We start from the raw sequence: 11,969 nt of genomic DNA, 5'->3' as shown, positions 1-11,969 counted from the left end.
CCCTGAGAGGGTTTGCACTCTCGAAGACTGTCCCTGGCCAACTCGGACCACCTCGACAACATAGCACCCCTGCTAGGCACTGTGGTCACTTGACCGTCATCGGGTACCCCTCATTGGCCCAGGGGTCTCAACCAATACAAATCGTGGGACATCCGCCCTGTCCCTGTCGTTGGAAATGGGCCCTCAGGGCTCAGACCGACACGGAACCGACTATTTGGTACTGGTGGTGCCTGATCAACACAGGAGCTTTCATCGACTAAGAGGGCCCGCGATCGGCAAGAAGGGTCCGCTGACCGACATTTGAAGGCCCGGCATTGCGTGTCAGGCTCCTTAATGCAGCCTCGGCCAGCCCTTCACGTCCTTCGGGCCCTCAAATCGGACCCCTAATCGTCTGTCCCGAAAGGTCCTTTGCACCCTTCTTCGTGCCCGTCGAACACTGCCCCTGGTGATTCGGGGACCCTTGTCAGCACAGGCCCTCTGTTAGGCATTCTGGGTCACTGACAGACGCAGGGGTCCTCGCTGACGTGGGGGCTCCGACCAATGGAAATCACGGATCCCGGCCTTGTTCCGGCTTGGGAAATGGGCTTTCCGGCTTAGATCGACACGCAGGTGACGGTCCCGTTCTGGTGGTGCCTGACCGACATGGGAGCTTTCATCGACCCAGCAGCCCCGATCGGTTCAGAGGACCATCTGAAATTCACGTAATGTCATTTGTCACCGGTCATTTGATGTTTGACAATCAATTGTCTGATGTTTGGAGCAGGCAATTATCTGACCTTTTGCGCGGTATCGGTCGCTGTAACCTTCTGAAAACGCAGCATGTGATTCGCGCGGGCCTTTCCATGCTGCCGCGTATGCAGCGTTGAAATGCAATAGATCGAGTGATTGGTGACTTTGGCATCGAATTACTTCGACCTTTTTAACAGCAGTTTCTCTGCAGACCTTATACATTTTCCGTATTCACGGATCTTAGTTCTTGAGTGTAATTTTTTGCTTAGCCTTGTTCACTTATGGCCCTCGTCACCATGGGCACAGCTTGATACGTCGAGCGTTGACAACATAACCAATGTTTGCTCGATAACTCCTGGCATATTTAAGGTCGACATTGTCAGCAAGGAAACTCAAACCCATAATGACGGGCAATGAGTCGAACGTTCGGGGTCACTTTTACCAGGTCCTTGTCCAGTGATGTCCTTCATGAGCGGTCGCTGACCACGTCAGCGGCGGCTCTGGGTCACGTCCCCCGATGCGCCTCATTGTGACACTAGCCTGGTAGTTGTATACCCAGGACAGAGCCCTCCGGTTCACGGCGCACGTCTCCGTGTGTCCTTAGCCCGCCTGTTGTGTTAGTACAGTTGTTGTGATAGTCCGGTTGCTGTATTACTCCTGCCCTTGTCTTAGTCCGGTTATTGTCTTAGTCCGGTTGTTGTCTTAGTCTGGTTGTCGCCTAAGCCCGGTTGTTGTCTTAGTCCGGTTATTGTGTTGGTTCGGTTGTTGTGCTATTCTGGGTGTTGTCTTAGTCCGGTTGCTGTCTTAGCCCGGTTGGTGTTTTATCCCGGTTATTGTCTTAACCCGGTTGTTGTCTTAGTCCGGCTGTTGTCTTAGCCCGGCTGTTGTCTTAGCCCGGTTGTTGTCTCAGTCTCGGACTGTTGTCTCAGCCCGGTTGGTGTCTCAGTCCGGTTGTTGCCTTAGTCCGGTTGTCGTGTTAGTCCAGTTGTTATCATGGTCCCGTTGTTGCCTTAGTTCGCTCGCTGTCCGCACAGAGTGCGGGTCATCAGTGACACTAATCGGGTTAACGAAACATAAATGTTCTGTGGAACCGATTTATGATGTGCCTTGAATGATAAGTTATGAGGGCAGATGACTATATTGATGCCATTTTCGTTGGGAGGCCTTTCGGCAACGGGGCTTATAACACTCTCATGGAGGCAACATTGTGCCATTGTGTTTTCCATGGCAAGATTTGCATGTGTTGGCAATGTAACCAAGGGAACTGCACCAGACCCGCCGCCCTAAGTTCGGCCGCCTAGGGTTTGCGGGTCAAAGGTCGTCAGTTCACGTCAGTATTAATTCAGTGTCAGCTGTTTCCACATCACGCTTGTCAGCAGCCCGGTGGCCACGCTCACAAAACACGGGTCATCAGCCCGGTGGCGGTGTCACAGGTCACGGATCATCAGCCCAGTGGCGGTGTCACAGGTCACGGATCATCAGCCCAGTGGCGGTGTCACAGGTCACGGATCATCAGCCTAGTGGCCGTGTCACCGGTCACGGGTCATCAGCCCGCTGGCTGTGTCACCAGTCACGGGTCATCAGACCGACGGCTGTGTCACCAGTCACGGGTCATCAGCCCGCTGGCTGTGTCACCAGTCACGGGTCATCAGACCGATGGTCATGTCCACGTGAGCCGGCTCATCATCGAGCGACGTTCTGTGCGGTTACACAGGGCAGTCCGGTACTTCAGACCAGTCAGGTGTTGCTATCCGCATACTCGGACAGATGGTGAGGCGCACCAAATTAAGCCCACATCGTGTGCGAGCCGTAGTACTTTACATTCGCAGTATTTACTAAACGTGCATGCTCTTCTGACTTCAATGTCAACTGCCATCAACTCAGTAGGTAGGTGTATATTATGTACAGGCATACACCCGACCACCCAGCGAAGAAAACCGCATGTCATGCCTTCCGGCGCGGCAATGATACGACGGGCCATTCTGCTGCCAGTGTATTTGCCACTCGTGGTGATTCCACTTCACGTCGTGATCCAACTACATCAACAAATAAACCAAACCCTGGCCAAACATTCGATAATTTTGAGAGCCATGACAGCAGAGCGTGGCCGTCTGTGGAGATACAGGATGGGCCCTGCAGCCGCCCCGGCGCCAGAGCGCAGCCGCCCCGGCGCCCGAGTGCAGCCGCCCCGGCGCCCGTGCGCAGCCGCCCCGGCGCCAGAGCGCAGCCGCCCCGGCGCCCGAGTGCAGCCGCCCCGGCGCCCGTGCGCAGCCGCCCCGGCGCCAGAGCGCAGCCGCTCCGGCGCCAGCGCGCAGCCGCCCCGGCGCCAGAGCGCAGCCGCCCCGGCGCTAGAGCGCAGTCGCCCCGGCGCCAGAGCGCAGTCGCCCCGGCGCCAGAGCACAGTTGCGCCGGGCAGCTCAGCAGTCAGCTCAGGCGACCACGGCCTGGGCCATGAGCGGGGCGAGCGCGCCCAGCAGCTGGGGCTGGGGCGGCGCGCCGGCCTGCAGCGCCCGCTGGGCGTCGCGCAGCAGCGCGGCTAGCTGGGGACGGCTGACGCCCAGCGCCGCCTGCAGCCGAACGAGCAGCTGCGGCGCCTGCTGGCGCAGCGCCAGGAGCAGCCGGGCCCGCTCCGTCGGCGCCGGTGCATGCGGTAGCAGGTGTGCGATGATCCACTCGAAGATGTGCTCCACAACCGACATGAGCAGCGCCACCAGGTCGTCGATGATGCTGGGCACGGTGGCCAGGTCAGGCTGGGGACGGGCTGCGGGCACAGCCGCGGTCGAGACGGCTGTCGCCGCCAGTAGCAACAGCAGTGCAGACTTCATACGGAGCTCACGGGCTTTCCTGGAATATCACGCCTGCAGGGGACCGGACATCACAGTCAGCGGTGTGGGCACAGATCGCAGTTCAGGGGCGCCGGCATGAACCGGACATTGCAGCCAGGGTTGCAGGCATGAACCGGCCACCGCAGTCAGGGTCGCGGGCATGAACCGGCCACCGCAGTCAGGGGCGCGGACATGAACCGGCCGCCGCAGTCAGGGGCGCGGGCATGACGTCATGGTGACAGTCAGACCAGCTCAGCACACGGCAGCCGCCACTCTGTGTAAATACGAGGTGGATGGGACCGGGCCACGCATTGTCACAGCGGGATGCGGCGAGCAGGACGAACAGGTTGTTCAGCGTTTGTATAGGCAACGTCACTTCCGCGACACAACAGCAAGTCATGGCGTGTGCTCCGCGCTGGTTTCAGTTTATAGTCATGACCATTCGTAGCCATGTTCTATGCCAGCGGCAGAGTTCCACCACCAAGCATTCCAGCTGTAGTACCGGATCATTCGAGACAGTCTTGAGTATTAGCCCCTCTTACCATCTTACCTGTCTGTCTTAAAGTCGTCCAGAGATTACGTCTGCTTTTAGGCTTAATACCCCAATCAGAATACATTTTATCGTAGCCTGTTCCATGACGCATATGCATACGCATGACGCAATGGCCGATAGAGGACGATAAGAGCGGTGTCGGCCTGGACTTGGTGTCGAGGCGAGCAGCTCCGAACTGTGGCTGCTCTGTCGAGGTGACCAGCTCCGGACTGTGGCTGCTCTGTCAGCCTTTCGGCGACTTCGGCTAGAGCTCGGCTCGAGCCCTGAGTAAGGGCAGTCGCGCCGGTCTACAGGGGACAGTACAGTCTGCGGAGCCAAGGCCGACAACACTATCACTGTGCCTTCACAACATTGTAAAACGCTAATGCATCGGCTCTAGAGACGGATGTCACCACCATTGTGGCCGTCAATGGTTACGAATCTCGCTAATGTTTTAGTAGTCTAGCAACTCTGCGTCTTAATAGCCCCCCCCCCCCCTCACGCTAATATTATTAGACCTATCTGATATTTTACCAATTCTGACGCTAGCATGTTCATCAAAATAGCCGGTAAATTTCTCCCCGAAACCGTCTGTATCTCATCATCACTTACATACTTACCATTTCACGTTTGCAGTACCTTAGCACTTAGTCCCATCACGCCAAATTCGAAAAGGTACATGATGACGAAACAAAAAAGGTTCCGTAGTAAAATGTTCCGATCGTTTTGGTAGACATGACGCCAAACGATGAGTTTTGTTCATGTTTATGCTAACCCCCGTACGCTCCAGATTTGCTACCGAATCAGGTCATGATCTAACGATGAAGATCTAACGTTAAGGAGTTTGTTATGCATGGGATGTTATATCTCATTCCTGTGTAACATGTACTGTGATCCAGTCCGTCGTGATCCATTCAGATATATCATATCTCTGGTGTATCTTACAATTTGGAGTCATGTTATAGTTCAGTCTTGTAGTTTAGTATAGTAAAGTTACAATTTGAGTCAATACAAGTCATTTTAATGAAAATTTTCGGACGCTAGCCTGTTTGCGCCAGAACACGGGCTGAAACACATCCAACCAAGCAACGTAACCCTGGCTACTTCAATTTGGACGAGGTCGCTAAAGATGCTATGCTATGGCTGGGTTCTGCGTGACGCACTCAGCTCATTGCATAGCTTCGCAACAGATAGCTTCACACAGAATGTCGAACGCTGTCACATTTACATCTCAACACAGACAACACACATTCTACAGCCTGATGCCCAAATATCAGCGGTTGACCTCGGTTCCGCGGCAAAGAAGTGTTATCTGACCAATACTGTTGTGTTCCTGTGGCATATTCTGCCTTTTCTGCATTAATAGGAGCCGCACGTCAAGGTGTTTTAGGTACGAATAAGCATGCTCCGACTCAACTAAGCGTTAGAATAGAGTAGCAGAAAGCTTTGAGCCCCCGTCATGGTGTAAGCACGCCGTGTAATTTCTCAAACGCCAAATATCACCCACCGCGGGGTAATTACACTGCCACAGACTTGGCTGACTTCAATGTAAAATTAGGCGCTCTTAGCTGATATGCCACTAAGCTATGAGTAGCTCCAAGGCCTAACTGTACTGCCGAAGGGACCTTCAACGATTCCGGCCGAGGTTCATAAGATTTCACAGGACGCCCCCCGGACATGCATATGCGGAACTGAGCACCGTCGCCAAGCACACGCAGACGTCTGACCTCCACGGGTAAAATGACGTGCATGGGTCTAACTGCGCTGCCAACAAATCAAAGTAATGAACCACATGAAGCTTAACCTGCACAAGGTGAACTCAGATCACGATGGCCGTTGTGCGTCGAATGCCATCGTAGTACCCACTTGGTATGCGCAACGACTTTCAGCAAAAAAGGAGGCGAATCAAAGTTAAGCAAAAGGATGCGCACCACATCCGAAATGACGACTTGACGAAACATCTGTTCTCATGGTAGCCGTTCACGACATGATGCCGAACAGGTCTAGCTGAGGACCACATTTTTGGTTCTGCGTCGACGTTGGCCGAGTTGGTCGGACTACTGGCATAACAATTTGTCAAATATATCTTGAATTACAGGAACATATTTGTCCCTTGTCACGTCTTTTAACTTCAGTAGACCATTCGGCTGGCTGTGCTCAGGAGCCGCGCCAAGTGCCGTGAATATGTCGTGGCAAACACTTGCGGCAACACCAGCGTCAGGGGCTGCTGATAGCATATTGAAACTCATAGCTGAATACGTGATTGGAAAATGATAGGGCGCTTGTTTTATGTGTACTGATAGCATTTCAGATAATATAGATTACTTATCGTGAACAGTCGTCGAAATCTTCGTCAATTCACACGTCGTCGTCGTCGGTAAAAACCGTCGGAAAACCGTCGGAAAACCGTCATCGAAAACCACGAACTAGCCGAATACTCGGCTCTGTCAAAGAATTGCATCTTGTACTTTAATATCACTTTTGAACGCAATCAAAATGAATGTGAAGTAGAACTGCCTAGTAATTTACGTGTTTGTTTTTGAGTCCTGGCTGCCGAGAGACACATATTGACTCTCTTGCTTGGCCCTTTCTACGGCATGATAATAGGCTATTCACCGTACTCCACAACCCCTATCTTTAGTGTACACGGGACACGGATGCGTGAAGGAGTGGATATCCGAATCCTTATGGCTGGTTGACCGGAATGAATAGCACAGCGGGCCGAGAGACGCCCCGGTCGTCGGCCGCTCGCCTTCTGTGGCCGGCTCAGGCACGCGGCAGCTGCCAGGAGCAGCGGACTCACCTGCCAGGTTGTGTGTGCCGCCCCGGTCGCCGCCGCCGCCGCTATCAAGACTACACGCTGGGAACCTGACAGGCTGTCACGATAGTGCTCCAACTGTCACTGGGCCGGGCACACACACACGTGTTGTGTTCCCAGTGTTAGAGCCTGAGGACAGCATGAAAAAGACAAACATCGTGCTGACCTTTGTAGTTTGCAACATGACTTATGTGCTCAAGGACAATCAAAGAGCAGGCTTTGTGAGGCGCTGCAAATCAGAAAGATCTGATACACGTCGTACCACCGTCGAACGGATGGACAAACTGAACGCTTCAACCGCACACTATGCACATTCTTGGTGCATGCGAGCCAGACCGATTGGGACAAAAAGGTCAGGATCTGTGTGTCAGCTTTTCGTTTTTCCTGTCATTCGACGACTGGCTGCTCTCCATTCGGGCTTGTCTATGGGACAGAACCACGTGAGCCCGTGACTAGAGAGGCCATTGATGAGACTGATCAGGTCGCGTGCAGCACCTATCGAGAGTACATGCGAGGCCTCGAGCAGGGGCTATCAACGAATCGGGGGAAGGCTCGGCAGTCGTTGGTTGAGAGCCGGCGGCGCCCACCAATGCCGAACACGAGCAACGTAGTATTGGTAGATAGAGTCAAATTAAAAGCATAAGAGAGTCATGAAAATGGGCGTATGAACGTTTCGAAAGGTGCGGGTGAGGGCAGACTCATGACATACTGCAGGTTCTGGGAAGCAAGCCCGGTGACCGGGAAGGGGTGATGGAGACAAAAGTTATCGACCGCTTTTACTTCACAACATATATTTTGGAAATAACTTATTGTCATGAGCTCTAGTTGTTCCCTAGATATACTTCGCTAGATATGCATCTACAGTAGTTTCTCATTGGTGTGAGAAATATTGCCTTGTCGACCCGTCTAAGGCATCCAGCAATAAGGCCATCCAGCTTCCCATTGTTATTCGTCCATTTCAGCGGTGCTTTCCCTGGGGAGGCAAAGTTCCACGAGCGGGTATGCATTCTGGGTCACTGAGGAGGCAACCGGCTCCACAGGATAGATGCTAAAGTACGACCTGGACATACGCCGGCCAGAATTTTGCATGCGAGTCGATGGCCCATTGCGCGCCAGAGTTTTCACGCGCGTAGATTTCGCCCGTCACTTTTCAACACATAAGATTTGTCGCAGCAGTTAGGCGGGAACAATTCAAAAGCTTCAGTTACTAACTGCTAAAAACGATGTGACACATACCAGAAAACTGCAGTTTCTCCTGTAAAAAGCCAAGTTACAGAATTAATTCCCTTCTGTCATATATGACTTGTCTGAGCCCTGTTCCCGTCCGCTGTCGGCGGTCATTGTCCTGACCTGGCAATCCACCACATGACTGCGAACTGATCGCATGGCTGCTTTACTGCATATTTCTGGGTCAGTATTACCAGAATCGCGCCTTACATAACTGCACCTGGACCTGGGATGCCTGGAATACAACCGGAAATAAATCACAGGCTCTCTGAATTCACGCTGGGTCAGTGAATTGTTTCTAAACCGATAAACTGTAGAAGCTTTGTCAAATATTTCATCTGATTTCTACAGACATATGAAGGACCCCCGCAAAGGTGGATTGTAAATCGAAATGGGTGAGCAATATGTACATAACACGGCATGGTGCTCGGTATACAATGTTTTGTCTGTAAATGGTTAACAAGCAATCAAAACCGATGCGTCATACAGCTTATGAGACGTAGTTTTGAACATGCGCGCTGGCAAATATTGGCAAACAAAAACCTCGACGCCAGACGTTGCAGTCTCCATCGGCCGCGCAGCGTTGACCTAGTGGCAACATTGAGCCGCGGCCGACAGGTGAACAAAAACGATGACCCTTCTGAAACAAGTACCTATGAACGCTTTAGGACATCAAATATTACATTTAGAAGATAGTCTGAGCGTATATTCCACCCGTGCGATTTTTAGATTGATGATAAGAACGAATTGACCCTTACAACATCGCGAAGTGGTGCTGGAATCTGGCGGTGGAACTGAAAGAGTAAAGATTCTCTGTGTTTCGTGTTGCTATGCCTGTTTATCTGTCCACAGGCGAGATAAACGCGGCGCCCGCCGCCTGGTGTCCCTTGCAGTGGCCAACACCGTTCGATTTTACGGAAGCCGTAACCCAGACCACCGCTATCCTTGCTCCCGAAACTGCAGGCGCGCATGTTCAGACCTTTTGATGTAACTCTTTCACTTATCGATTTGACGACAGACTGAACGATCTCAAACATTGGATGGCCTTCAGCGTTTTGGAACTAATTTCGACCCGCTCTATTCAATGGCAATGAGACTCATTTTATCTCCTTCCGGGCAAGGGGACCCTTGAGTAGAACACCAGGGGTTCCCGGTTGCGTTCCCTGTTCCCGGTTACGGGCCGAAGGGTCATTCCATCCCATCGTGGGGTGCCTTCCGGCTGCTATTCTAGGGACACGGGGCGGGATTCCCTGGCCGATCCGGAAGCCCTTAGAGGGATACATCAGATCACATTGTTACCCTCCTTGACGCGGGAGCCCTTCTGGCTCGCGTAGTTAGCCCCGGATCAACACGAGAACCCTCCTTTACGCCACAACATCCCTGGTCACCACAGGTGGTCTTATAAGTGCCACATAGACTCCAGTTCCAGATTTTTATGTTCTTCCGAGATGTTGAGAACCCCTGAACGTAGATTATAGATGGAAAGAGTCCCACATTAATATTAGCATGCTCGTTGCCCCATGCTTATGTTCGTCTTTAAATTTTCAACATTCAGTCAGAATTGGTTACTGAGAAAAAATTATAACATGGATTTGAACATGCGTGCTCGTACATCTTAGCAACAGCAGCCTCGCCGAGCGGCGTCGCTGTCTCCGTAGGATGCAAGGCGTCGGCCATGCGGTTGTGACAAAATGACACGCACCTTGAGGAGGATGGCTGGTGAACTAGGTAAATCGCCACGTAAATTTAAGGTAGCACAACAGCAAGCTGGACGTAACTTAAATCTGAAGGAAGAGGGACAGTTATCATTGCCGCCCCCCCCCCCCATGAAAAGTGGCGGCATGGTCCCCCTGGTCCCCCTGGTCCTACACCCTTGGTTTAAAGTGTATGGAGTGAAATGTCGTATATCCAGGAAACTTTCGAACGGTTTTGATAGACCGTATGTGATAACTGAGGTTAGGCGACCGGACTAAGTGACCAGACTTTGCCGAAAGGAACGGCTTGTTCATGGCAGTAATTTGAAGAAAGTGCATGCGCGTGTCAATGACGATGTGGATGCTGCGCCGTGGTTCGCTGCGGCATGGATGCTGGCACCGTACGCTGTGCTGGATGGCGCGAGTGGCGCGCTGAGCCATGTGAGCGCCACGCCAGGCGATGCGAGCACCATACCGTGTTGTGTGAGTGCTACGCCTAACATTGGGAGCGGGACGCGAGACGGTGGAAGTTTCGCGTCCAGGTTAGCAGATCTAAAGACAGATATAGGAGCTGATGGCACCGAGCACGCATCTCTGTGTGTTACCTGTGGTGGAAAACGGATGATGCCGGCTCGCCATTATTCGCCGTGAGGCCGGGTGTAACTTTGGATGTTTGTGTTCAAGGACTGCGGCCGAGTAAGATTGCGTGCGTTGGATTGTGTGTCCGGCAGGTAGTTGAGTTCGTTAGCGACTCTGTGTCAGCGTTGTAAGTTCGGTTAGAAACTAGTTAATCACATTTCTTCCGGTGAGGAGGATGCTGTGAGCGAACCAGAGCTGGTGCCGTGCCAGCTTGTTGGGTTAGTTTGCCACCGACCGTTGGTGGCGCTGCGTGCTCTCCTCTCTCTTCAGCTCGACCTGTGTGACTGGAAGCCTGTCGGCCTGTGTGGCAAAACTGTTCCGGCTTGGTAGTGCTTATTTCGTGAACTCAACGTGAATTATCTGCCAAGAGCTTTACTGAAACGGCCAGTAAAAACCAGAAGACGACACAGTAGTCAACTAAGCCAGGGACGGACACAGGGACGGACGACTTCAGTTCGGCTTAAAGGGCCCTTGGCTGAAATGGGTTGCCCCCCCCCCCCCCGTTCAGTGGCGGGGCCTTTGACCAACAAAAGGCCCTTCCATTGTCCAGTTGTGGGCTCTCGTCGCAATTCCCATATCTCCTTTCATTGTCAGAGGGCTCCAACTAACGCAAGATATGGCATTATCAGAGGTCAGGTCTCATCGCTTCTTAGGAAATGGGCCCTCAGGCCCAGACTGACAAAAAGCCTACTATTCGGTGCTGACGGTCCCTGACCGAGAAAGAGGTCCTTATCGACTCAGGAGGGTCCCAACCTGTGCAAGCGGCCCTCTGACTGGCTTTGAGAGTCCGCCTCTACGGGTCGGGTCCCTCACTATGCGACTTTCCGCCAGCCCTTTAAATCTCTGATGAGGCCTTTTTTCGTCGGTCCCGAGGGTGGAGAAGAAGGGTACGTGCCTCTGTGCCCCGTGCCTGCGTCACGGCCTGCTCCTAAGATTGCGAGCGCGCAGCCCAAAAACTGTTCTATGCAGTTTGTTTCGCAATCCAGTTCAATGAAAGAGTGGACTTCTTCGGGAAAATATGGGCTAACCTGTTTATTGTCCACCTAATTTCCATCCACCGTACTGAACATTAAAAACTGAACGTTGTCGTTCCCGGTCAGGGTCTAAAGGGCCATTCCATCTCAGCGTGGGGTGCCTACCAGCTGGCGGTACGGGGCGGGTCCTTTAGCATTTTCCTAGGCCATTAAAGCGATGCATCATACATTGATCCTCTCTCTGACGCTGAAGGCCCTTTAACCTGGTCAGTTGGGTCCGGATCGACGCAAAGACCCTAATTGATGCAGTGTGCCGTGTGTACGCCGAGTCGGCCGGCCGATACGTGTGGGCCGTCTCCGCCCAGTCTGGCTGCGGGGTCAGCTGACTGCCGCCCGGACCGGCCGGCACCGCGGCAGTGGGGGAGAGGAGAGGCGGGGGGGGGGGGGAGGGGGGCGCAGGGAGGTACCATTGACGTTTTGAATACAGTCAGCCGCGCTCGTCTTTGTTTCGTCATCTTACATGCAAAAAGG

This window comes from Pollicipes pollicipes, unplaced genomic scaffold, assembly GCF_011947565.3.
Source record: "Pollicipes pollicipes isolate AB1234 unplaced genomic scaffold, Ppol_2.1 Scaffold_4002;HRSCAF=4701_pilon_pilon_pilon, whole genome shotgun sequence".
Lineage (NCBI taxonomy): Eukaryota > Metazoa > Arthropoda > Thecostraca > Pollicipedomorpha > Pollicipedidae > Pollicipes > Pollicipes pollicipes.
Note: the sequence above shows the minus strand (reverse complement) of the source record.